This window comes from Astyanax mexicanus, chromosome 8 (assembly GCF_023375975.1).
Source record: "Astyanax mexicanus isolate ESR-SI-001 chromosome 8, AstMex3_surface, whole genome shotgun sequence".
Taxonomy (NCBI): Eukaryota; Metazoa; Chordata; class Actinopteri; order Characiformes; family Acestrorhamphidae; genus Astyanax; species Astyanax mexicanus.
The window spans coordinates 35,247,332-35,252,176 of NC_064415.1; positions in this window are offsets into that span (position 1 = coordinate 35,247,332).

Here is a 4,845-nt window from a genome sequence, read left to right on the forward strand (position 1 = left end):
TATCCCCCCTCCCCCTCTTCATCCTTCTCCTCCTCCTCCTCTTCTCTCTCTTCCTCATCATCCTCCCCCTCTTCTACCTCTTCATCCTCCCCCTCTTCTACCTCTTCATCCTCATCATCATCATCCTCCTCCTTCTCCAAAACATGACATCAGTGTCCCTGCTCCTCCCCTCTCTCTCCTCTTTACAGGGTAAAAGACACAAAAGCACAGCAATTCCACTCAGAACCTTAGAAAAGTCTGTGTTTAATTCCTCTGCTCTAAAAAACATCTTAAAGGTGTCCTTTCGCTAAAATACACTTTTTTCTCTTTGTGAAATACAATAGGTCTCTCTGAATTGTAAACGCATGCTGCATATGAAACTGTTCTTTAACCCCCCACAGTCTGCAGTAGCTAGTAAAAGGAAATGTTTAGAAAAATGAGTTGATCAGGAAAAGCACTGTGTCTACTTCAACTCCTGAGTTCACGGCCTCGCCCACCTTAGCTTGGGACCGCCCACAGACAGAGCTAAAGACCAGCCAACGGGTTAGTCAAGGATTATTTTGGCCATGCCCTCCATCTTCTTCCTGTGTGTTGTATCTGTCATTTACAGTCACGTGTGTTTACTATGTATAAGGTCACCAAAAAGTGGGAAAAAATCCAAGCAAAATTTTAAACATTTAGCAGGGTGTGAAAAAGGCCAGAAGGGTAATACTGAGATAGAGGAAGAAAGGAGGAGTTGGAGCAGGGAATGTGGTTGGGTTGTTTGTAAGGGGGGTTAGGACAGTAAGCATTTTTTGAAGAGCTCTGTGTTTAGGAGTTTCTTGAATGTAGCAAGGAACGCTCCTGAACAGATTTATTTATCACAGAATGTGACAGAGGCAGGTTTTTAAAAACCCTATTAATTCTAAAGCAATAGGTAATATAATTAGGAAATAGCTCCTCCGGACAAGCTGAGCGAGGATGCCAGTGACCATTGGCGTAGGAACCGGGGGGATGGGTATTAGAAACGGGTGGATTTGTCCCCCCCAAAAACTATATCGTTTCGCTCAGTTCAGCTGTACTATTAATGAGGAGACACACCGTTGTGTGTGAATGGGAAATCTCTTAACGCCAATCACGGAGCTGATTCAGGAATTAGGTTCCGCCTCTCAGGAGAAACAGCCAATCAGCTTGCTGGTTTTGCAGCACGAGGAGAAGTCAGCGTGCTGGTGGGGGGAAGCCCCTACCTTGCAGTAAGATTTAGCAGAGGGATCAGGATTTAGCAGCAGCTGATTTTAAAACAGGTATGGATATACGGAGATTTTTATAAAAGAAAGGTACCGGTATCTAACCATGTAGACTGTGACTGATAGCTTGTAAAAAGACATCTCTGAATCAGCAAACATTTTAAACCCACTGTGATTAATAAACTGCAGCTGTGTTAGTCATTTAGCTTTACTTTGGAATTAGTTAGATAGGGAGTCAAGGTTTAAGAAAAAAATTAACTATTTATGTAATGTTCAACTTGCCCTGTTCCTGATCAGCTAATCACTATTACATTTTTAAACTGTGTTTATTCATTTAGGATTGCAGGACTTACTTTAAGCTATAATGAACAAAAATGAATTTAGCAAAATAGTTTGCTAGAAGCTGGATGTAGTGGATAGCTATAATTTAGTACAATACTTTATGTTTGTAGTTTAAAGCAGTTTCTTAACCCTGGTGTCCTAAAACTGTGTTTTCCACCAGATCCAACTGATTAGCTAATAAACAGTCTTTTACAGTTTACCTGTTAAAAATCCTTTAGCCCCCTATGGACCATAAATCAATCATTATGTATATGCAGCAGTGAATTAAACACATCATACCACTTCTTACTTTATTAAGTGCATTTAAAGTAGAGAAAGCTAGAATAATACAGAACAGTGGGAATATGCAGTTGACTATGTAAGAACAGGGTGTAGAAACACTGCTTTAACCTGACTTCTGTTCATTTGTAGTTCACAGTACGACGACAGTAAGACCACATGTCCTGACGTCTAATGTTAAGTAATTCTTTTAATGTTTTTCTAGGAAATTATATGGTGGGATTTGGTTCGTATTAGAAAAATGTTTCCACCCCAATATCAAACCCACTCCTACGCCCTGGCCAGTGACTGTAAACAGCCCTGATAAATATGACCTGACAACTACTAGCTGGAAGGCTACTTTTGCTGCATTCAGCCTCGTAACGTTACCTGGATATTACATATATTATGTTATTTATAGCACATGTCTGTTTAAACTCGCAGACATTCTATGAGTTCAGGACTTTTTTAATTTAGCTGAGGCACGAAAGCACACTCCATATGTCCTACAGTAAAGCCCTTATAGAATTTTCCCTTATAGGAATGAATGGGGGGCCCATCCTTCAATCTCGCACATCAGCAGCTCTGTGCACGGAACCCTTTCTGTCCCCTGCTCTCCAGTACTGTGTGTGTATGGACGAGCTGCTGTATGGAACAGATGCTGATCAAAAGTTTGGGGACCCCGGCACCCCAGCCAGGGCTCCAGTACTGAGTGTGTATGGAGGAGCTATGTGCAGATATTTAACTATATACTGTATTATACTGTATATAATGGAAATAGGGCCCCAGGTGAGCAGAGTGTAAGATGTACCCCCCTAAGTAAACACACATGCTGTGCTGTGCACTCTGATGTGCTCAGACATTTATGATAGGGTGAGTCTGTTGCTATATGTGTATCATGTCAGCAGGTTACTCAGATCCTGAGTTATTAAAACCTAGAATACCAGCATGGAGCCCAATTTAAAACTCAATACTGTGTATTTAATAATCAATACAGGATTTCAGTGTTTTCTGATAATTCATTAAACTCCTAATGAAAATGGATTTTTGATATACAGGACTCATTAAGGTTTATAATACATACATTTTAGATGAACTGGAACTGGAACACAGTATGTGGGTTCTGTTGTCGAGGCAACAAAATTTACAATACAAACCATCTGCCTCACACTGTATAGCTTCCACCCCACCCACACCAAATCAACTGTGAATCATTGACATAACAAGCCCTGTGGTATCTTGCATTAAAACACCCCAATTGAAGATGCTCTGACCTAGTAATTGACCTGGCTCTTGGCAGAATTGGTTATATTTTTAGGCTTGCCTATTTTCCTGCTTGCACATCAATTTCAAAAACTGACACTTAAACTGACATCTAAGGCAATATACAGGTCTAGAAAAAATAAGAGACCACTTAATAATGATGAGTTTCTTTGATTTTTCCAAATTGAAATGCTTTAGAATATAATCAAGAGGAAGATGAATGATCACAAGCCATCACACCAAGCTGAACTGCTTGAATATTTGCGCTAGGAGTGGCATAAAGTTATCCAAAAGCAGTGTGTAAGATCGGTGGAGGAGAACATGCCAAGATGCAGAAAAACTGTGATTAAAAACCAGGGTTATTCCACTAAAACTTTATAAATACGAATTGGTTTTCGCTGCATTCTTTAAGATCTGAAAGCTCTGCATCTTTTTTATTATTTCACCCATTTCACATTTTCTGTGAATAAATGCTCTAAATTACAATATTTTTATTTGGAATGTTTGAGAGATTTTGTCCATAGTTTATTAAATGTTTATAAACTATTTATAATTATAAATAGTTGTTATAAAACAACAATGTTATTTTACTCAAACATTACTACATTACTACACATACTTTATTTTTTTCCAGATCTATATTTAGCTAAATAGGCTTTCATATGAAGACCTAAAGCAGCATGTTAACTACTAACAAAATAAGGAACTGAAATAAACAATTACCAATGATGTTTCAGTTTCCTCTGAAAAAATTGCTTTTTGTTTTAGCCACACAAAGATTTGACATTTGTGACCTAAAATAAGGGCCGATAGGCCTGATAGTTAAGGTTTACCTCTCAAGTATTGATTTAATGCCTGGTTCATAAAACCCAATTTATATACTGATTTTAATTTAATTTTACCTTTGCTACAAACGTTCTAAATAGAAATGGTTTCCTGGTCATTAGGTGAAGTGATTTAGAGATGCAGGCTTTTGAATTGTGTACTAATAATAAGCTGGATGGTCCCTCTTTTTTGAGTCTGCATGTGTGGTTTCAAAAAGGAATAAAAACATTTTGATTAATCAAACCAAAGAACCAAAGAACCGAGCTTTTATTTTTACCTCAGTCCATTTTTAATTAGCAGATGACATCATTTGTTGATTGGGTTGATATGAATGGTTTCTTCATTTTGTGGATTGCATAGTGAACCTTGTCCACAGACAATGATTTCCACAAGGTTTCCTGAGTTCATGTAATGATTTCCAGCACATAACCATTCCTCTGTTTAATGATGTGTTGCCTCAGGCCCAGAAGATCACCAGCATCCAAAACTGACCATTGGCTTTGCTTTTCCTCCTGGATTAATATTAGTAACACTTTGTTTTCCTTTTTTTTTGCACCTTTACCAGCTTTCTAAGATTGATCTAAACAATGTTTTTAACAAAAGGTCTCATTTTTAACTGATTCATTTTTATCTGATTCGTGTTCTAAGTTCTGTTGTAAATAAAATATAGGTTTCTGAGATTTACAAGTCACTGCATTAATTTATTTTATACCGTGTTCTAACTTTTTTGTAATTGAGTTTGTTTTACAACTATAAACACATATTAATATTAATAAAATAATAAAATATGAATCTTATTAAACAATTTACTTCAATTTAGGTCATTATATAACTGTATACAGTATGACTATATGTGTAGTTTGATGGAGAAATCAGTGCACATATAATTTACTGTGTATTTATCTGCGGAAATGTTTAGGGTGGTGTTCTTTCAGGGGGGTTTTGATTGACA